Raw genomic sequence first — 24,385 nt, 5'->3', positions numbered from 1 at the left:
ATGAATAGACAATTTTACTTCATTCCTTGCATGAAACTACATGAATTTTAACAATCTAATATCAAATGTAATTGCTCTAGTAATGCTTGAAACTGGCCTCAGAGGAATGGTATTTGAAGATCTCAGTGGGACATTAATTCAGTTGAAATTGTTGTGTCTCTCAGGTCAGCCCCTAACTTCCCAGTTTTTCTTTAGTGATATAGTATGACACCATGGATCACGATCAAATTTACTCTCCTTAGCAGATGATACAGCAAATCTTTAATTCACCTAGGTCAGCTGGCATGAGCTAAGTAAAATGCCTTATTAGATGAAATGTTCCAAATTACTTGATGGATTAATACAAATCTGTTTATCTGAACTTACAGCTCGCAGTTTACACTGAGTTCATTGCTCCTCTGAGTTCATTGCTAGCATTCAAAAAAAGGTCACAAAGCTGAAGGCAGGGGAGACAAAGAGAAAAGAAAGGACAAGCCCTTCAGTTTTTTTAAACCAATGGGGCATGCCAGCAAAATAAATCACCTCGAGATGTCGTATCCCAAAAGGCGGTTGGGGAGTCTTCCCAAGCAAACAGTGGGAATCAACAAAGCACTAGTGGACTATTTGAAAACACTTCCTTGAGTATCTAAAATATCACATCTTAGGATGCCTGGGTGGCTCAGTGGTTAAGTTTCTGCCTTCAGCTCGGTTGTGATCCCAGAGTCCTGGGATTGAGTCTCACATTGGCCTGCTTCTCCCTCTACCTGTGTCTCTGCCTCCCTCTCTCTCTCTCTCTGTCTCTCATGAATAGGTACATAAAATCTTAAAAAAAAAAATCACGTCTTGCCTTAGAACCTATAGACCAGCAACTCTGGACACTCAAATAGTGATTTTTTTTTTCAAGTTCATTGAAGTGTATTAATTTTCCATTTCATTTTGGCAGCCAACTCATAGTCATAAGGAAAACACACATTTGTTCAGTTTCCACCATGAACCAACCATTGCTTTGAACATAATCACATAATTTTCTTACTGAATGTGCTTATGAACCATATGAGTAAACTATTGTTGTCCCTTTTATCCAAGGAAGGCAACTGAGACTCAAGGGAATTAAGGAATTTTTTTCCCAAGGTCACACAACTAATAGGTAAGAAAATGTCATTTTAATGTAGACAAACACAATTCTAAGGCCTATGTTCTCTGCACATATCATAGTTCTCAAAATAATAGATTGAGCCACACAAAATTGCCGTTTTTATTAGTCAAAACTAATAGAACATAGGTAAGTACGTGATTCAACCTAACACATTTGGAGTTGTTGGACTTTAAGTGATGCATAGAACAGGTTGCATGGCAACACAGGAGGGACTCTGAGTTTGAGGGAGCACAAAACCTCAACAAGTAGCTTTGGAAAAATTTGGAGTGTGTTTAGTATAATGACCAGTATACTTTGACCTGGATGTTGACTAATGTTTCCCAAACTCATATGTGCATATAGTCACCCAGGGATCATGTTAATAGACTGAGACTGACTACATAGGCCTGGGACAGGGGCTGGGATTCTACATTTCTAACAAGCTTTCAGGTGATGACTCATTGCTGGTCTGAGAACCATACTTTGAATAGCAAGGAATTAGATACCTATTCTTTTTTTTCTTAAATTTTATTTATTTGATGGAGAGAGAAAGAGCAGAAGCAGGGGGAGCAACAGGCAGAAGGAGAGGGAGAAACAGTCTCCCTGTTAAGCAAGGAGTCCAACAGGGGACTTGATCCCAGGATGCCAAGATCATGACCTTAGCTGAAGGCAGATGCTTAATTGATTGAGCCACCCAGGTAGCCATAGGCATCAATTCTTAAAAATGAGCATCCACTCTTCAAGAATTGTCTGGCACCTACAGCAACTGTCAGTAGCCCAGAAAATTACTAAGAGTTGTCTGTACTATGCTTTGCTGTCCCAAGCAGAGAAATGGGAGCTCCACAGGGGTAGAGGCAAGGGCCTCTGGATTCTGCAGGAATCACCATAGCATATGATCTAGCTCTGTTCAGTCTCTTCGAGACCTATATACATAGGAAATATTCAAAGAAAGTATTCCTTTTCTCCTAGATAGGTACCACTACCTCTGTAGTAGATTATGCTAGTTACAAGTAGTGACTTGTAAAAAGATAAGTTCAAGAAATTCCTATTATAGTTAGACTGGAGAGACAGGTTTGTTTTATTTTTTTTAATTTAATTTAATTTAATTTAATTTATTTTATTTTATTTAATTATTTTATTTTATTTTATTTTTTTTTATTTTATTTATTTTTTTACAGGTTTGTTTTAAACCCTACAGGTTACCAGTTCCTCCTAAACTCTTGTTACAAACTGAGTAATGCTTTCTGGAGTGCAGTGGTATTTTCCTGTTTTAGCATATACAACCATAAGCATCCATAGATACTTTCAGCATTCAGCTTGGAGATTTCTTTCCTTAGCTATAACCCAGAGGTTGATTAGGTATACTTTCTGTCTTGCAAGTTATTATGGCTAACAGTTTGCCAATTGTGTTGCCCCTATATACACGGATTGTTGTTTTTCCAATCTCTCTGAGAAATTTCTGTGATATTTTTCCAGACTTCACTAACAGTTTCCTGCCCATTGCTCTATCTAGCCTTCACTAGCAATTTATTCACAGCTCTTCCAGCTTCTTCCTACTTCCTGGTCCTAAGTCTAATACAATATGTTTTATGTTTTTGTTTAGCAGCACCATGCAGCTAGGTATCAATTTCTGTCTCAGCCTTTGCTGTGTAACAATTTACCCTGACACCTAGCAGCTTAAAGCATTATACATTTATTCTTTTCTCAAAAGTCTAAGGATTTTGGGAACTCTGAGTCAGAAGATGGCAATCTGAATGACTATATATATATGTATGTATATTTACATATACATTATATAATTATGCAATTTATATATTATATGTACATATTTATTTAACTATATATTTATATTCTATATTTCTATAATATAATATTTTATATATGCATATACATATACGTATATATATAAATTTCCTACCAATCACAGTATCACAGTCCCCAAGTAAGGTGATTCTCTTCTGAATAAAAAGCATGGTGCTCATATCTCTCTCTCTCTCTTTTCTTTTTTTAATAAATCTTGTTGCATTTTTTTTCTTTTTCACTTATTTTATAGCTGCAATACTACTCTTTATCCTAATTCACTTCATTTGGCCAAGGACCCTTTAAGATGAGAATTTTGTCAAAATTGTACTCTTATGTATATAATTTAACAACCATGTTTTCATTCATTTTGTAAATTATACTCTCAATTACTTTTTTATACGAGGCCATATGATACTTTTTATTTTGTAAAATATTCTTTTAAGACCATAAGTGTTGTAATTGAAATAGCATTTATGTTTTTCAAAGATTTTATTTTATTTTTTTAAAGATAGATGATAGATAGATGATAGATAGATAGATAGATAGATAGATGATAGATTTATTTATGAGAGAAACAGAGAGAGAGGCAGAGAGATAGGAAGGGAGAAGCAGGCTCCCCACAGGGAACCCAAGACGGGATTCTATCCCAGGACCCCAGGATCATGCCCTGAGCCAAAGGCAGATGCTCAATCTCTGAGCCACCCAGGCATCCCGAAATTTTATTTTTAAAGTAATCTCTACATCCACTGTGGGACTCCAACTCATTACTCTGAGATCAAGAGTCACATGCTCTACAACCGACTATTAACTTTCAGAATGTTGTCAGCCCTAAAAATAAAAATAGCCGGTTATTTTAATAGCAAAATGAGTTTATTCAGGAACAGCACAGGAATTGCATTACAGCACATAGAAGCTATAGTGAATCATAGGTCAGACAAAGGGAAGATCCGCTTGTATTAGGTTTTAGGAGGAAACTGGAGAGGGTTATTTTGAACACAAGTTCATTGAGAAGAACAAGAGTGAGAGGCTAGAGCATTTTCTCATTGGCTGGAAGTGGTGACCAGTGTGTTGCTGGGACTGGGCGAGATCTTCCTTTTCTTAAAAGTAGGAGATGGATTTCCTTTGTGAAAAGTGCCCTTCTCATCAAGATACTTATCTTCCTTCTTTCTGCTAGTTCTATAAGCCCAACAAGTAGTACCTGCATGAGAGCTCCCTGCTCTATTTTAAATGACTTTTCCTTTATTTGTTTTCATAGTGTAAACTTAAGTTAGGTAGAATCTTAACAAATGTAGAATTGAGTGGCTACCTTTAGTTTCCAGACTTGCAATTTTCAAATTCCTTTTACCCAGACTTACAAACACATTCCTGCCCGAATCCTACATTTTACTTATCCAGAGAATGAAGATAAAATTAAGGTCATTTTTCCTATGTGCTCTGCTAGAACAGCATATCTTGCCTTTGTAACATTTGTTACATTTGAATCAGATAATTAAGCAATGAGCCATTTATTGCCTGTTTGTTTTCATAGAATCAGAACTCCACCAAGACAAGGAGTATGCCTGGTTTGATAACCATGACTTATCAAATATATTTCGCAGAGCTGATGCTCTATAACTTCTTTGTTCGATACATGTATGAACAAATAAGAAAGCACACATTGTTGGGTACTGTGTTATTGTTACATTTTGTGTCTTTAGTAGCACTATGGTACAGGAATGGATGAGACTTCTAGAATTTATTAAATATTGGTGTTTTGTAAGGAGGATAGAGGATAATGCTACAAGAAATTTGCATAAATATTGGAAGAAATATTGGTCCAGTGATATACCACAGATTCTAAGCTGAAAAGGAAAATAAATGGAAGAAATTGATAGAGATAGAAAAAGTACAAGGTTAATGGGACTAAAGATCTCCAAAAAGGTATTTAAAAAGAGCTGGAAAAAATATAAAGAGCTGGAAAGAAAAGAGGAGTAAGAAAGGGGTAATGAGAGAATTATAGACCTATTCTTCAAAATACCTACCTCTCTATTAATATTTCCCAGTAGACTGCCTCTCGGTTTTCACTCTTATAATGTAACAAAATAAATGTATAAATATCAATTTTTTCAACCAATGCTTACAAAGGAAAATTTTCAGTTATGCACTTTTAACCCACAGTAACATTGAAAAGCTACCAATCTTTTTTTTTTTTTTTTTTTGGTTCTTGTTTTCATTATCTATTTGAGTTTCTTGGTGTGTAAATGCTATACATAATGTGTAAAAACACTTGTTTTCAAATTTAAGCATTATCTTTTGATTGTCCATTGTAAGTGGGGATCTCACTCTCTTGTTCCTACTTCATTGCCAATCCCCATCTGACCCTTCTCATACCCACATACTCTCTAATATAATTGAGGTTAGATCAGTGTCCAGCATTTCTATCAATTTATATTATTATTACCACTACAAAGGGTATCCTTTTATCATCAACCAGGGGAAATGTCTTTTGTCTATCTTCTAGGTTGGGTCCCTTGTTTCTTATCTCCCCAAAAATGTTTCCTTTTTTTGGTTTACTCCTAGTTATGGGACTTCAGACCTCCAAGAGCATCCCAAGAAAGGAAACATGTGGTTTCATTGGAGGTGTTCTTATGTGATGATGATATGACTAGATTTAAAAAATTCTGTGTTGGAAATAATTTCTTTCTAGAATTTTAAGGTATTTGACTCCACCATTTTCTAGTTTCTGATGTTGCTGCTGAAAAGGTCCAAGCCATTCTGATACTCTGATGCCTGCTGCCATGGGGCTTTCCAGGCTCTCTCCACCTCTGCCTTCATGGAAGCTTGTAAAGTCTTCCACCCATCTCTGGTCTTCTCAGATTTTTCACACTTGGTGTGATTTGTTTTAATCACATGTAAGTAATCAGCAAGATTGTTCAACCTAACAATGAAAGCTCTTTGGTTCTTAGAAATATTTTTGAATTATTTCATAGATTATTTCCTCCATTTTTCCCCTTTTCATTTGTTTTGGAACTTCTTGTATTAAGATATCGAACTTTTTGGACATTTTATTTAATCTTACATTTTTCTCAAGTATTTTCGTACTATGATTTCTGTGCGTGCGTGCGTGCATGTTCTTCACAGGATATTTCTTTAGTTTTCCATCATTCTGTGAGTTTTATAACTTCCTTTCTGCTTTTTAAAAATATTTTATTTTTACTCATGAGAGACACACAGAGAGGCAGAGACACAGGCAGAAGGAGAAGCAAGCTCCATGCAGGAACCAGATGTGGGACTTGATCCTGGGTCTCCAGGATCATGCCCTGGACTGAAGGCAGCGCTAAACCACTGAGCCACCAGGCTGCCCTTTTCTGCTTTAAAAAAAAAAAATATATTTTCAAAAACTTCTTTTCCGTCTGCGAGTACTCTTTTATTTTTTTCTGAATATTCATTTATAATAGCAACCTACTTTTTTTTTATGGATTCAGTATCTCCTCTCAGTCATCTGAAGATATTAATGATAGTTTATTTGAAGTAGTATTCTCTTTGCATAATTTTTCTTTATGTTTTTTTGTTTACATGTGTGTGCATGAGCATGCATTAGTCATTATAAATTTCATACTAAAGTCTCTTCTCAGATATTATTTAAATTATTTTGGCCTTTGATTTTTTTGTTAAAAACTCTATCAGATATTGAGTAATCTATGATTTCCTGCTCATATTAAAGATTAGGATGCTGAAAACAGGATTGGAACCTCATAGACTTGCTGACTAGTTTTCACTATTAAGTGTGCTGCTGGAGTGCATAATTTTGCAGCTTTCCTCTTGCCAGCTTGGTCCAATTCACTAGAGAGGGATGATTCAATCTCCTGCTAACACTCTGGAAGCCACTTGGCGGGAGAGGGTTCAGGAGCCTCAGGAATTGGTATGCAAATACCAATACCATATTTTAGTACAGTACTCCTACCCACAACTGTGGCTAATTTCTCCCATGGGGTCTCTTCTGTTTACCTTCGTGAGAGAACAAACCTCCAGGGTTCTGCTGAAGTAGAAGATGGGTGGTTGCTTGGCTAGAGCTAGAAATTTAACTGAAAATGGGGACTGGATCAGAGATGTGCACAGCTCATTGGGGACCTTCCTGGCATCAATAAGCATTCAGACTTATAATACTCTCATGGGCCATGCTAGGACCAGGCTGCTCAAATACATACACACAGAAACGACTGCTTGGCTGAAGGGCAACATCAGTCATCCTTTCAAAAAAGTGTTCTTACAGCAAGCAACCCATACAGCTTTTCATACAACCATCCAGTAGCTTCCCTGACCTTAGATCACAGTGCAAAGACAGTAATCAGGACAGGAGATGAGTCCACTTTGGGAGTGCGAGAGTCACCTCCGTAGATGGTGATAGCTTTCATAAGAATTCTGTAGGCATAGCTTCCAGAGTCTGCACAGAAGACATTCCAGTTATAAGAGCCATATATTCATCGGAGACTAAAACTACGTCCAATCCACATGTAGTATTCCAGGGGTCATTTTTGTCATAAGCAATAATTATATACCATTTTTATCAGATACCAAACGAACAGTTAGAAATCTAAACGAATTTCAAATTTTCTGGCCCAAGGGAATGGATATTATTAAGCTTTTATTCACACAATCTAATTGTTTCTGTTACCTTTCTCTTATTATTGATGAAATAGGAAGGAAAGAAACACATGGATAGATCTGTGGGGAAGGTGGCACGTTAATGTTGTGTGAAGATACGGGCATTTCTATTTCTATATTCTTAAGAAATGTGAGGTAAAAATACAGTCATCCAGTAAGAATGGGGAAAGAGGTGCAGGTGATTAGCAGCAGAGGGGAGCAAGTGAGAATTAGGCTATTTTGTAAAAGTATTCAATAGAGACCTCAAATCCCCTCCAAAATGTTATATTTAGGATTTTTTAAATAAAGGAATAGGATGTCTTGCTTAGGATGGGCTCAATGGAATAACAAACTGACTCCAAAATGTATAATGGTCCAAATACAATAGAGTCTATTTTATGCTCATGTAAGAGTTTTAGGCAGGAACACAGGGTAGTGGGATAACCCTCCTCCACGCAATTTGGTACACCTACTGGCAGAATGTCTGCCATCTACATTACCTGGCTGGTTCTTCTTTCCTTGAACCAGAGTGGAAGAGACCAAGGGGGCATGGGTTGTTTGAAGTAGACCTTAGGATTCCACCCACTGGAACAAAAAAGGCACAGAGCCACCCTAAGTCTCCAGCAAGGCTGAGTAATATAATCCAGCCATGTGCCCACTATAGTGAGGGAAATATGGATTTTATTGAGCAGTAGTGTGAGCATTTAGATTTTAGAATGATATCTATTAAATACATTCTATTAAATATATAATGGACATTAGTTTAGAATCCAAGAGTATAGTCAATTACTTTTAAAGAGCTTATTTGAAACATCGAATTCCTTAAAAAGGGTAGGTCAGTAAAATGGTATTTTGAAATTGAGTACTAATAATTTCAATAGCATTGCATTAAATGAGAATCTTCATGCTATTATGGTAGTGATTTAGATGTGTATGACACGAACATATACGTTATATATAAAACATACTTCTAGACTTTGCAAAACTGACCACAGGTCAATTACCTTCATAGTAAATGAAGTATCCATCTTTATTTTTAAAGAAAAACTTTTTTTTTTAATCTCAATGGCTTATTTTCATTGATGTTTACTTCTTTTAATTTGGGTAACAGAGTATTTTATTCAATTCTACATGGTACCAAGTTACCACATTACAGTGGATATGACATTTTAAGGGATCAAAAGAAACCAAACCAAATAGAAACATCCAATTTATCAAAATACTTCTGTAACTATATCCTCCCCCCCACACACTGACTGAGGCTCTATTCTTTGGTTATCTTGCTTTTCTTGATGGAACATGAGAGCTGCCAGGAAGCTGAATAAACACCATTTTTACTTCAAAACACACTTTATGACACTAAAATAAAATAATAATTAGAAAATAAATCTTTTTAATTCCTACATTAAAATTAATTCCTAAAAAGTATATCCCCATTAGTTCATAAATGTGAATTATTTTAAATTTATCATTAATTAAATTCTACCAGTTTTACACATAGATTTCTTTTGCTTCACTTATGATGTTTGAAGCATACCTATTTTTTTTTTCTTTTTAATAAAGTGACTTCACAAAAAAAGAAGAGGAAAAAAGGGCCAACTCAGTGTTTGATCGCCTGTTTCCATTCATTCACATCTTTCTGTAAAATTATCCTTCTGATCTAACGGGTTCCAGTAAAAGATGAAAGTTTTCATGGTGTGTGAGCCAAACTCACATTGCTTTTTTTGAGTTACACAGGGATGAAAGGAAAATCCTGTCCCTTCACTTTGATTATTTTTGCATATGTGTAACTTAGAAGGTGACTATAAAAATTGAAACTTTCCATGGGTTTAGTTTGCAAAAAGGAAGCCTCTCATGGCCAATTTAGAAAAATAAACATCCAAATTCTGAATGTTTGAAAAATAACTCCAAGGCCAGTTCTGTGGCATTTCAAACATCAGCTCACCCTCATTAAATGCCAGTCTTATCTATTGCTGGGAAATTCACACATAAGACATAACTATCTTTTACCTAAGTGGTGGTGGCATCTTTGGTAGTAATTTTGTGTGTGTTTTTAATTGTTTTTGTTTTGTTTTGTTTTGTTTTGTTTTGTTTTTTCTCCTGGGTTGGGGGAATAGCATTGAGCCTAAGTGACTGAATTTCAGCCTTCCTCTTCTGCACAGTGTATCAATGTGTCTGTAATTCCTCAGTTTTAGGAATGAGGATACGATTACAAAGGAGAGTAAGCTTGAGTATGTTCAGACATACTTTCTACACTTGAGGGAGAGAGAGAGAGAGAGAGAGAGAGAGAGACAGTAGTCTACATTTGCCTAACCCCTAAAGATCATCAAGAAACATACTTCTCACCAGAGGTTAGGACAAAATGTTCATGTACCTAATTTTATTTGAGGGAAAAGCAGAAAATTTGTGTTAATGTTAAGTTACATTCCAAGCCCTATAAAAATACAAAAGCTTGCAAGATATTTCTTTGCCAAATGATGCTTGTCAGAATTTAATACCAAAAATGTTATTAGGGAATTAAAAGTGACCCCAAAGACTATCTTATAAACAAACCCTGCTTTTTGTGGATAACATAAAACCAAGTGATTTTATAAATTTAAGATGATGAAAATCATAGGTTTGAACTAAGTGTAATTACCAAGATTAGCTGATAAAAGGTGATAACTGGTGTGCTATCTTTCTGGTTTTTTAATATTATACTATAACAGGCATAGAATCTGAGCACCACTTTGCTGAAAACCATAAGCAGAATGCCAGTAGATTTCTGTTTTGGGGGGATGAGAGCTTCATGCTTTTATGTTATAGAGATTATATATTTCTTAAACATTGTCCCCTTAAATTTTGGCAATATGTTGATTTCCCTGATCAGTGTAAATATCTGTGGTCTTGAACAAATGAGCATGTCAGTGAAGCTCTTAAAGCTTCTTCATGTTTCAAAGTAATCTGGGAACATACCATGGGAGAAGTCACAATTTTTTTTTGAAAATTGCCATAGGAACACCAGTGACCCTGTTATTTAATGTAAATATAATAAGACAGAGAAGGCCAGTGAGCATGCTACTATCCACCAATCTCCTCTTCAGTAATTGTTCATCCTATAGACCAGATACCACTGTCTGTTCTTTACCCTCTAGCTTCATACTTTCTTCTTCCTTCACACCCTCTTTATCTTTCTTTTTTTAAGATTTTATTTATTTATTTTTAAAAAAGAGAGGGAGAGAGAGTGTGCATGCATGGGTGAGGAGAGCTCAAGTTGGGGGAGGAGCAAAGGTGGAGGGACAAGGAGATGCCACACTGAGCAGGGAGCCCAATTCAGGGCTCCTTTCCATAATGCTGAGATCCTGATGTAAACTAAAATCCAGAGTCGCCATTTAACTGGCGAGTCATCCAGGCACCCCCCCCCCCCTTTATTTTCATTTGGCCTCTTTGTCTTACCTCCTAACTGTCTTGCCCTACACCATTGCCAGAATGGTTTACATAAAATGCATGTTTGACCACACTGTCTTCTCTTCCACATAAAGGCTAATTTGTGTGTGTGTGTGTGTGTGTGTGTGTGTTTGTTGTTTTACCATGCCTAAAGAATGAAGTCCAGACTCTTTAACAAATTACTAGACTTAATATCTTCCATCCACCTCCTCCGGACCATTCTGCTCCATCTACTCTAGTTCCTCTGTGTGCCAAGCACCAGTCAATTAGAAATGCCTCAAAGCCACACAATTTCTCCCTTTTATTTCACTCTTCTTTTTATTTTTTATGCCATACTGCCCTCCTCCCACCTCATCTGCTTTCAAAATCTTTGAAATTAAACTTTTAAATTAACATCTTTAATATGTCTCTGGCATACATGCCCATCACCTAGATAATAGGGAGGCAGGAGGAGTCCCTTCCCTGGGGAGGAGAGTCCCTTCCCTCAACACTCCCCACTATGATTTTGTGATTTCTCTTAAAGTCAAATTTATCCTGTACCCTCAAAAAAGCAGAGTGGACTTTGAATGAAAAATAAAATGCCTGGTTTGTGCATCAGTGGAGATGTTAACATAGTGAGATCCACGTTTCACACTCACTCATGCTTTTTTCTGCACAGAATCATACGCACATTTGGAGGAATGGAGTCCCAATACTACCCCCACGCAAATTGTATCTCCAGAGTGTGTTGGATACCTGGAGGACATAGTGGCTTTCAGGTAACTGATGCTTTGGGGCAGATGCAGATCAAATATGCTGTTAGGCAATTGACTGATGGTTTCACTAACTGATACTCAAGTGACTTGAGAGTTAATGCAAAGGTAAATGGCTCCAATACCAAGACAAAAAAATGTGTTTGACTTATATCTGAGTCATATATTCTCATTACTGTTGGAAAGAAGGATTTGTATTTGGCAGATCTTTTCAGTTACACACTATAAAGGCAGAAAATGTTTTGTTCATCCTGGCAAGAACAATATTTTCCCTTTTAGATTTATTTTTAAAAATAAGTTGCTGATTGAAAAGTCACCCAGGTAAATCATCTTCTATAGAAGTAATGACATTCCCAGGCCAGCAGGCTTTAGTTTAAAATACTAAACCAGGCACCGTCTGGAACATTCATTTCCAAACACTGTGCCAATGGGATTAAGCCCTGGCATGCTCAACCTATATTTGAATGAGTAACACACTTTTAAAATAGAGCTGGCAAATCAAAACCTTTAGATTTCTGACCTTGGCTGAGAGATACACTGACATGCTTGAGGTTGGTTTTACTCTTTAATAGGAAGCATCAGCACCTGGCTGCATAGTAAGCGTAGAAGAAGGTGATATTTAGTTGCTAAAAAAAAAAACCTACAAAATTGTCCAGAAGCAAAGTCAGTGATTTAAATATATATTAGATGGCCTTTGAATGTGTGCTTCAATGCTCCTAGTCAAAATGGTACCGTTAACCCCACCTAGACTTCGTGTTGATTCTATTCAGAATCATGTACTTTTGCATAAAGGTAAAGGAATTACATAAGGGTAAGGAAATGATCATCCCTTGGAGTTCTTCTGTAGCTTCCATTCCTTCTTTAATTTATTCAGTGTTTATTGGGTGCCTGCTATTTTCCTAACAGCAGTATTAGGGATACAAATACAAACATCAGTGTTTCTTACTCTTGAGGATTTCAGTGTAATGAGAAAAACAGACATTAAAACAAATAATTACAGCATGCTGGGAAATCTAAGCATGTAAGGAATGCTATTGGACAAGAAAGAAAAGAGCCACATTGGCCTGGAAAGCTGGGTAAAGATTCCCAGGGATCACTTTGGGTTTGGCCTTGAAGAGTGAGTAGGAGCTAAACCAGAGCAAGAACAAGAACACTTTAGGTAATGGCTAAGACCAGAAAGGCCCACAGGGCCAAGGGTGCTTACATTAGTGCTAGCCCCAATTAGCTTTGGCTGGAAGAAAACACCTTCTCCAGAAATCTTGCTATAATTATGAGATTTCTGTAACAGTAATGAGAACATAACAGGAATGTAAATTCTGAGCAGTACAATTCAGCAGAAGTGTATGGTTTAAGGCATGTATTTTGGAGCCAGACTGCCTGGGTATGGCTTCCAATTTGGATGAATAAATGGTGTTTGACTTTTAGTGAGTTCTTTAACCACCATGAGCTTCAGCACCCACGCCTGTAAACTGAGGGAGAAATTAGTAACTAGCTTATAAATGTCATTGTCCAGATTAAATAAAATCATCCTTAAATATTTCAAAGAAACGTGACAGAAATGTGAAAACTTCCTATAAACATTAGCTACAAATGCTTCATTTAATCACTTTTTAATGCTATTATCGAGTTATAACTAATATGCCATGCATGTCACCCATTGGAAGTACACATCAGTGATTTTCAATAAATTTTCAGTGGGCAAGCATCCTGTCAGGTTAGTTTTAGAATGTTTTCTTCCCCTATTTTCTTCTATATCAGTAGGTAGAAAGGAACCTATTGATATACATTCTCTAGTTCTACCGTTCTACTAGGCCTAAGTGGAAACTAATCTCATTTCTCTCTCCATAGATTTGCTTATTATAGATATTACATGTAAAAGTAGTCATAAAAACTGTGGTCTTATGTGTTTAGCTTCTTTCTTTTAGCCTCAGTTTTTCAAGATTCATCCATGTGGTCATTCATACAGTATTTCATTTCTTTTTACGGCTGAGTAGTACTCTATTGTATGAAATGCCACAAAATATTTATTAATCAGTTGTTGGATGTTTTGGATATTCTGCTTACTGGATACCATTAATGCTGCTAAGAATATTCATGTATAAGTTTCTACATGGATGTATCTTTTCATTTGTCTTGGTTATGTACGTAGGTGTATAGTTGCTAGGTCATGTATTACCCTTATCTTTAACATTTTGAAAAACTGTCAAACTTTTCCGAAGCTGTTGCACAATTTTACTTAACATCAGGAAAATCCATAAAAGTTTTAATGTATTAATAACCTCACCAATGATTGTATTATCTATTTTTTGTGAAAAATGCCATTGGATTTTTGATAGGAATTGCATTTAATTTATAGATAGCTTTGGATAGTATGGACATTTTAAGAATGTCAACTGATCCATGAATATGGGCTGTTTTCCACTTATTTGTGTCTTCTTTGATTTCTTTTATTATTGTCCTATAGCTTTTGGTATATAGATCTTTGACTTTCTTGGTTAAATTTATTGTTTTTGAAGCTATTATAAATGATAATGTTTATTGTTAGGGCAGAAACATAACAGACTTTTGTCTGTTGATTTTAATTCATGAAACTTTACTGAATTCATTAATTCATTCTAATAGTGATTTTTTTAAGAGTCTTTGGGATTTTTTTTTATACACAAGATCATGCCATCAGCTAACAAGACACAATTTTACTAATTACTTTCAGATTCAAATGACTTTAATTTCTTGCCTGATTCCTCTGATTAGGACTTATAGTACAATATTGAACAGGAATAGTGAGATTGGGCACCTTTTTCTTGTTTCTTTTTTTTTTTTTTTAATTTTTTATTTATTTATGATAGTCACAGAGAGAGAGAGAGAGGCAGAGACACAGGCGGAGGGAGAAGCAGGCTCCATGCACCCGGAGCCTGATGTGGGATTCGATCCCGGGTCTCCAGGATCGCGCCCTGGGCCAAAGGCAGGCGCCAAACCGCTACGCCACCCAGGGATCCCCTTTTTCTTGTTTCTGATCTTACAGGGAAAGCTTCCAGCAAAATGTTCAGTATGATGTGACTTGTGGGCTTGTTAAATATGGCCTTTATTGTGTTTAGTTACGTTTAGTTTATACCCATTTTGTTGAGAGTTTCTATCATGAAAGGATGTTGAATTTTGTTCACTGTTTTCTGTAACTGTTCATATGATATGATTTTTATTTTTCATTCTATTGTGAAATACCACAAGAATAATTGATTTGCATATGTTGAACCATCTTTGCATCTAGTGATAAATCACACTTGATTGTGGTGTTTGATCCTTTTATTGTGCTGAGGAGTTTGGGTTTGGTAGTATTTTGTTCAGGATTTTTGCATCTATATTCATCAGGGATATAAGCCCATAGTTTTATCTTCTTGTAGTGTCCTTATTTAGCTTTGGTATCAAGGTAATGCTGAACTTCTATCCTAGAAGCAATCTGAGGAAGGACCTTTGGGGCCTCTTTATTCTTACCTTGCCACAATTAGAGTAGAGCTTCTGTTCTTGTTCTATGCATAAGGGTACAGTGTGGGGGAGGCTACAGACCTGATCCTTTCAGCCTACGTGGCTGGAATAGAACTTCTACAACAGAAACAGGAGATGAGAAATCCTAACATCCTGCCCCTCCATGGGGGAAATCCTATCCCTGGAGTGTTTGTGAGATAGAGGGCCTTTATCTTCTTAATCCTCACTTGACACCTGTAGAACATTTGGGGTAGAGCTTCTGTATTGCAAAATTGGTAGAGCTGGGGAGGTTGGTGGTGGTTAAGACCATGCTCAAAACTGCAGTCATGTTCTTCCTGAGGATCAGTAGATTTTCTTTAATGAATGTTTCTCCACTTGCTGATTCCAGAGACTTTAAATAATTGTTGGTTTGATTTTTTAAAAATTTAATAAAATTTTTACAAATTAAATTGTTTTGTTGAGAAGAGGGCCCACCAAGCTTCTTACTTTGTCATTCAGGAGATCTTACCCCCTATAATTATTTTTGCCAGTGCCTTATTTTTTCATCTATTATGATAGAATTCTCATCACTTCTATAGTTGCACACTTTGCCATCTATTTTTATAAGAAACTGCATTTCTTCAGGTAGATAGGAGCGTCTGTAAATAAAAAGAAGTAATATGGTCACATATTCTGTATCTGTCTTATAGGCCCCTCTTAGTTGAATTTCTAATTAGAATATTAAAGAATGTAAGGAATCTTGCACAGAGGAAAATGGACTCTATAAAGTCTCTTTATAAAACAGTGTTTACTAGAAATGTGGCAGTGGTAAGCAAGAGTCTGTATACAAGACTAGAACAAAGTGTGTGATCTTGAAATTGGATACCATAATGGAAACAGAGACACAACCAGTGTTATGTGCAGAAATCTCCATTTTAACAGAGGTCAGTAGAGATGTATCTCTGTCGTGACAACATGAAACATATACACTCATTAGCTGCTGACATCCCAAGGAGAAGGAGGGACGGTGAGGAGAAAATCCTTACCTGATCATAAATTTACTGCCAGAAACCAGGTTTTAAGCTAAAACTGACTATTACTATGATTATACAAGGTTAAATTTCCTCTCTAGCATAGCCTAAATGTTTCTGTTTCCCCAAAGCTCTGTGTTGAAACTCAATCCCCAATGTGATGGTATTTGGAGGTGGAGACTTCAGAAAGTGGCTGTCATGAAGGCAGAGCTGTCCTTAATGGAATGAATGACATTATAAAACCAATCCCAAAGACATCCCTTGCCCCTTTTCCATGTGAGGACACAGGGAAAAGTCAGAAGTCTGTGACCCAGAAGAGTGCCCTCCTTAGAACTCAATTATGCCAGCACCTTGATGATCCAGACCCCAAAACCATCAGAAATAAATTTCTGTTGTTTATAAGCCACCTAGACTATGATATTGTTACAGCAGATACCCTCCAAGCATAAATATGTAAACCAAATCAAAGTTTGTTTCAGTTATAGACATAAAAGGAAGTTACATATTTGAATGCTTGAATTTTGTGATTAAAAATTCATACCTACTACATTGTGTTGCATTTTCCCTATATAGTCGCCACTTGAAAAATAAGAATAATATAAAATACAAGGTGAAAGAAATATTACAGTGAATGAAAACTTGCCCTCATATTTTTAAAAGAGCTAATATATGGTGCTAAAATACTAAACATAATAGACACCTTCTTATGCCACTCCCCATGCATATGCACGTGGAGCATACACACACGTTCCACTCAGTTCGCATATACTCATAAAAACGTTGGCTCTTACATTTCTATCACTATTCCAGACTAATGATGACAACGCATTAACATCAAATGACTTAAATTATATATAATAATCCATAAGATTCTCATTACATATCACTTATAATAATTGGGACAGATAAACCAGACTAGAATATTTTTTCTGCTTATTCTGTGAAGGAATGATATGTTCTAAAAAAAAAATAGTATGTAAGTAGCCCATTTGGGAAATGTCTAAACAACTTAAGAATATACAAATACTTTTGAAGCAGCGCCTGACAATTTATAAGCTTTTATTTGTAAAGGCATTGCCAGAAGTCAATGCAAAAGACATTCTCACCTTTTCATTTAAGCAAACCCCTTAGGATGATTAAAATACAACAATTAGGTGAGTTCTACTTAATGTATTCTGAAAGAAAGTGCAGTTGAAACATATAGTCTTATGCCTGGCTCCTGAATTCATGGCCGAATAGATTTCTAGAAAGACTTTTGAGTTCTCCCTAATTCTTAACACCTAGATCTTGTCAGTTAGTACCTCTCCATTTGTATCTTGCTTCAGTTACATTATCTTTCATTCTCAGTTTTTTTTTTTTCAGAGCTCAGTACTTTTTCTTCCCCTTGTATATTTTATCCCTTACACCTAAATCACTCCTCCACAATGTTTCTTCAGGTTGTAACTTTCTAGATGAACGGAACGATAGTAAGCAGTTCCTCTTTAGGGATCGTATCTTTACTTCTCTCAGCCGACAGAACCTTTCTTTCTTACCTGCTGTCTCTGTGCAACAAGATTCTGTGTGTGAAATAAAAGACTTGGGCATGTTTGGATTGTGATGCAATATTTTTTAATAACTCTGAATACTACATATCCTGATGTAAGAGTGTACATTAGGTGTTAAAGGGCTGAACTTAATAAAAGTGATACACACCTACTTTACAGCAGCAGCTACTGACATCCTTATTTCTTCCAAATGGGTCTCCTAACTGGGATCCTCTTGAGGCTGTCAGGGGACTTCTGTGTAGGAGATTGTTCTGCATCCTGACACACCCTTAGATAATAAGACGGATGATAATCAAATCTGCCTGCTGGATGATCACAGCAACCCTCTGCAAGTTCTCCAGAGGTCTATGGCCATCAGTGAAAGCTTTCTGTTTTTTGAGCTATCAATAGGGTGCTATCCTCCAAAGTCAAATCTCCAGAAGATGGAATCACACCTATTTCTTTTGGACAAACTTTACTGCAAGTAGCAGCACTAAAAATTATTCATACATAGTCAATGTCACATTACTAATATGAGTTCAGAAACCCAGGATAAAAAAAAAAAGTTTTGCCATTTAACTTGCATGTGTTTTCCATCACTTTGCAAAAGCCTTTTACAATTGCTTGCTGGGAATTCCTTTCTAGGAAACACTTCATTGTTCTTACCTAATAAATGACACATTTTCTAGATAAATTAGTGTTTGAAAATTTTAAGAATTTTTAAAAATAGTGTTTGAAAAATACTAGAAAAATTAATATTTGAAAAAAAATATATATATATATATTCTTTTCCTTATTAGTGTCAAATTCTTTTAAGCCAAGTACTCCAAAATAGGGATGACTATGCATCAAGGGCTAATGTGATCACCAGCATAGAGTCTCCTTGGCCTATGTTCTAAGTCTCTAGGGTGCCATACAGATTAGGTCTGGGAAGTGCTATTTGGTTATTTTCTGTTTTCAAGCTTGTGCAGAGTCTGTATTGAATTTTCAGAAAAGAAATAGATGGTATCAATGTTCAGAGTTATTCTAATTTCATATAAAGCTCCAATATAATGATAAGTCATATGTTATACTATAAGGCCTCACACAAATGGACTTTTATATTAATATAGTAACAGAAAAAAATGTTTAAATCCTCTTGAAAGCACAACTCAGCTTCAGTTAAGATATTGTCTATAAAGGAACCCCTGGCAGCGGGAAAACCGTATGGTTAAGAGCCTTTTCTTTTACTTGCTGAAAGCTCATGAGCTTTTCTACCCTCACTAGCCAAACATTTAAACTATTTTTGAGGAAAATGTAAAATGCACTTGTCTTGGGGGCAATGGTTTCCTCAGAAGATGAAAAAACACTTGTATTATTAATAGGAGACATTAGATATTTTATCTTTTCACCCAGCTTACTTTCCACCTACATGAGAACAAAGTCTGTGTTCTTGTGGGCAAGCTGTCCACCTTGTAGAAGGGAGCTGTGATGGTTTAATCTAAGGCCACAAATTTCTTTGACATTCTTCTCCAGTCAAGAAGCAGGATATCCACTCCTTTTGAATTTGAATACCTTATAACTGACTCTTTTCATCAAAAAGGTTTGGTAGAGGTAAAGCTATATGACTTCTTGCCAAAGTTAAAATGCAACACAACTTCCAGGTTTCTTCTGGGACATTTAATATTTTTGGATCACTGAACTCCAAATAATTATTGAGGCTTCAAGCCACAAAGACTGGCCGCATATAGGCACCCTTTACAACAGTCAAAACTAGGCACACAGCAGATAGCCAGAATTAATTGCTGGTCACATGAATGAGCCATCTTCGACATCCATCCAGCTGAGCATTCAGAAGCATCTGACCACAATCCTAGCCAGCATCTGACCACAATCACATAAAAAACCCAAGTGAAAACTGCCTACCCAAATACTTCCCAAATTCCTGATCCATAAAATAATGACCACAGTAAAATAGTTGATTATATCAATTTTAAGCAATTTGTTATACAGCAGTAAATAACTATAACAGGAACCAAACACTAATTGTCTGAAAGCTCAAAAAAGAAGTTTTTAAATGAATAACAGTTTGGAGTTATTATATATGGGACTGGAAGAATTTTTGTTATTTCAAAAATTGAGACCACTAATATATTACCTGAGGATGTCAAAGAAAGTAATGAAATTGTCTTAGATTTCATTCTGGGAGGAAAGGTATGCCCTACAGAGCTGATTAAAAATAACAGCTGTAAAAAATAATTATGTTGCTTCCTTCCCACATCACGCTGAGTCCAGCTTATTTAATAAATCTGGTTCTAATCTGCATAGAACACCACTAGCTCTATCATCACCATTATCATCACAAGAAATTAGTGTGCTTTGATTAAGTTGTTAAAGTCCTCTATTAAAACACATTTATTTCAGCAAGCATAAAGGAGGCATCTTCAAAATCCCTCCTTAACCCATTTTTAGTGATTAGCTAATTACCACTGGGTTAGTTGTAGATGATTCCGTGAAAGGAATCCTTTTGGAGGAGATGTTGTGGATCATGGAGCCAGAATTGGTGCCTCAAAATACCATAGATGAAGAGAGTTGAAAGAATCAGAAAGAGAATGAACCCAAAAAACAATGATGTTCTACTTTCCTAATTCCATCTCCATACCAAAATTATCTTCTATGTGAATCATCTTCTGGTTCTTCTTGTGTGAGACCATCTTCTTCCCTGAATGATAAAAACAACGAGTTTAATCTTCCACTCTGACTGAAGCACAGCGACAGAATCTTGCTAGCCATGATTCACCTCTTGCATTCTAACAGAACGTGAGGAAGACTTCAAATGAACTTCTCTCGCAATTAACTTACCCAAAATAATTCTCTTTTGTTCCGATGCCCTACAAACGTGACTCACTGTAGTAGGTCAAATTATAGGACAATCTCCAATGATGTTCATCCTTGTATTATCTCTTCACTTTATGGATACACCCTACAAATATGTTGATATATTGCTCCAGTGCTGAGGTTTGGGAAGGTAGGTTCTCTCCTTCTGGTTTTGATATTCTGAAGGTGGAGGCTGGAGTGGGACGCAGGTGGCAAGGAATACCAAGTACCATCTATGATCTGCCAACAACCACCAGCCACAAACTAGTGAGAAGATGGGACCTCAAGCCTCAAGTCCTAAGAAGCTGATTCTTCCCAAAACCTCAATGAGTATGGATGCAGATTCTTTCCCACAACCTCCATAAAGAAACTCAAGTCCACTGACCCCTCATTTTCACCTATTAGACTCTGAGCGATAGACCAGGCACCTCAAGACCAAACTTGTGACCTATAGAACTGCGAACTAATAAGTAGGTATTCTACTAAAGTGCTAATTTGGACATAAATTGTTTATAGCAATAGAAAACTAATGTGGACAATGCACCATAATTTTACTTTATCCAATGCAGTTTCAGAAACATAAAGTTAATTTTGTATCAACTTTTTTTTAGTATTAGAAATCACTTTTGTATTGGTGTTAATGAGTCAAAAGCCGAGTACACCTCAATAAATTATTAATCAGGTATCTTTGGGAATTAGTTTTAAATTAATTTATCCTATAACGACTTTTCTTTTTTTTTCTTTTATTATTGTTTTCATCATAAGTCTACTATTTCACCCATTCCTCGTACCCCCATCCCCTCTAGTAACCATCAATTTGTTCTCTATAGTTGAGTTTGTTTCTTGGTTTGTCTCTCTCTCTTTTCCTTTGCTTGTTTGTTTTGTTTCTTAAATTCCACATACAAGTGAGATCATATGGCATATGTCTTTCTCTGACTAATTTCACTTAGCATTATACTCTCTTGCTACATCCATTTTGTTATAAATGGCAAATTTTATTCTTTCTTATTGCTGAGTAATATTCCAGTGTGTGTGTGTGTGTGTGTGTGTGTGTGTGCACATATAGCTTCTTTATCCATTCATCAGTTCATGGACACTTGGGCTGTTTTCATAATTTGACTATTGTAAATAATTCTGCAAAAAAACATAGTATACACCCTTTTGAATTAGTGTTTCTGCAAACTGGTGCAGCCACTCTGGAAAACAGTGTGGAGATTCCTCATGAAGTTAAAAATAGAGCTACCCTGCGACCCAGTAATTGCACTAAGTATTTACCCCAAAGATATAGATGTAGTGAAATGCCGAGACACCTGCACCCCAATGTTCAGAGCAACAATGTCCACAATAGCGAAACTTTGGAAGAAGCCATGATGTCTTTTGACAGATGAATGGATAAAAAAGAGGTGGTGTGTGTTATATATATATATATATATATATATATATATATATATATATATATAATATTCCATTCTAATATTCCATATATATGGAATATATATAATATTCCAAATATATATATAATGGAATATTACTCAGCCATGAGAAAGGATGAATACTACCATTTGCTTTGATGTGGATGGAACTGGAGGGTATTATGCTGAGTGAAATAAGTCAGTCAGGGAAGGACAATCATCATATGGTTTCACTCATATGCAGAATATAAAGAATAGTGAAAGGGACCACAAAGGAAAGGAGGGAAACTGAGTGGGAAAAGATTTGGAAGACAAACCATGAGAGACTTATAACTCTGGGAAACAAACAAAGGGTTATGGAGGGGGAAGTGGGAAGGGGATGGGATAACAGGGTGATGAGCACTAAGGAGGGCATGTGATTAGATGAGCACTGGGTGTTACACTAGCTGTTGGCAAATTGAATTTAAATTAATTTTTTAAAAGTGTTTTTGTATTTGGGGGATAAATACTTAGTAGTGGGATTACTGGATTGTAATGTAGTTCTATTGTCAGTTTTTGGAGGAACTTCTATACTATTATCCAAAGTGGCTGCACCAATTTGCATTCCCACCATTAGTGCACAACTGCTCTTTTCTCCACATCCTCACCAACATTTATTGTTTCTTGTGTCTTTGATTTTAGTCATTCTGACAGATTGAGGTGATATCTTACTTTAGTTTTGATTTGCATTCCCCTGATGATAAGTGATGTTAAGCATCTTTTCATGTGTGTATTGGCCATCTGGATGTCTTCTTTGGCGAAATGTTCACTCATGTCCTCTGCTTATTTTTTAATTGAATTGGTTTTGGTGAGTTGGGTTGTATCAGTTCTTTATATTTTTGGATATTAGCCATGTATCAGATACGCCATTTGCGAATATCTTGTCCCATTCTATAGGTTGTCTTTTAGTTTTGTTGATTGTTTCCTTTGCTCTGCAGATTTTTTTTTCTATAGCCCCAATAGTTTTTTGTTTGCTTGTTTAAATTTCTCTTCCCTCAGGAGACATACCTGGAAAAATGTTGCTATTGCTGCTGTGACTGATGCCAGAAAAATTACTGCCTGTGCTTGCTCTCTTCAAGAATTTTTGTGGTTTCAGGTATCCATTTGGAGTTTACTTTTATGTATGATAAAAGAAAGTAGTCCAGGTTCTTTTTTGGTTTGGTTTCCTTTCTTTTTTTTTTTTTTTTTTTGCGTATGACTGTCCAGTGCTCCTAACACCATTGTTGAAGAGACTGCCAAAGATTAATTGACCATGTAATCGTGGGTTTATTTCTGAGTTTTCTATTTTATTCTATTGATCTACATGTCTATTTTTTATGCCAATACCATACTGTTTTAATTACTACCCTGAGAGGGTACCCTATGGGTGGCTCAGCGGTTGAGTGCCTGCCTTTGGCGCAGGGCGTGACCTGGGATCCGGGATCAAGTCCCACATCAGGCTCCCTGTGAGGGGCCTGCTTCTCCCTCTGCCTACGTCTCTGCCTCTCTCTTACTGTGTCTCTCATGAAGAAATAAATAAATCTTAAAAAAAATTACTACCACTTTGTAACATAACTTGAAATCTGCACTTGTAATACTCCTGTTTTGTTTTTCAAGATTGCTTTGGTTTTTGAGGTCTTTTGTGGTTCCATACAAATTTTAGGAATGTTTGTTCTAGTTCTGTGAAAAATGTGTTGGTATTTTCATCAGGATTTCATTAAGTGTGTGAATTGCTTAGAGTATTACAGGCGTTTTAATAATATTTCTTCTTCTGAATAAATATTATTCTTCTGAGCCATGGGCATCGAATGTCTTTCAGTTTCTTTGCGTCATCTTGAATTTCTTTTATCAGTGTTTTGTCGTTTTCAGAGTACAGGTTTTTCTTTCACCTCTTTGGTTAAGTTTATTCCTTGATATTTTGTTGTGTTTGGTATAATTATAAATGTGATTGCTTTAATTCCTCATTATGCTTCTTCATTATTAGTGTATAGGACTGAAATGGATTTTTATAAATTAATTTTGTATCCTCTAACTTGATTCAATTCATTAATGGCTTTTTCGTGAAATCTTTAGTGTTTTCTGTATGTAGGATCATGTCATCTGCAAACAGCAAGTGTTTTACTTCATATTAGTTTGGATGCCTTTTATTTCTCTATGTTGTCTGCTTGCTGTTGCTAGGACTTTGAGTACCATGTTGAATAAAAGTGGTGAGAGTGAATATCTTTGTCCTGTTCCTGACATTAGAGGAAAAGCTCTCAGATTTCCCCATTGAGTGTGATGTTAGCTGTGAGTTTTTAATGTAAAGCTGTTATTATGTTGAAGTATATTTCCTTTAGATCTGCTTTGCAGGAAGGTTTTATCATGAATG

This window comes from Vulpes lagopus, chromosome 7, assembly GCF_018345385.1.
Source record: "Vulpes lagopus strain Blue_001 chromosome 7, ASM1834538v1, whole genome shotgun sequence".
NCBI classification, from domain to species: domain Eukaryota; kingdom Metazoa; phylum Chordata; class Mammalia; order Carnivora; family Canidae; genus Vulpes; species Vulpes lagopus.
This window is presented reverse-complemented; position numbering follows the sequence as displayed.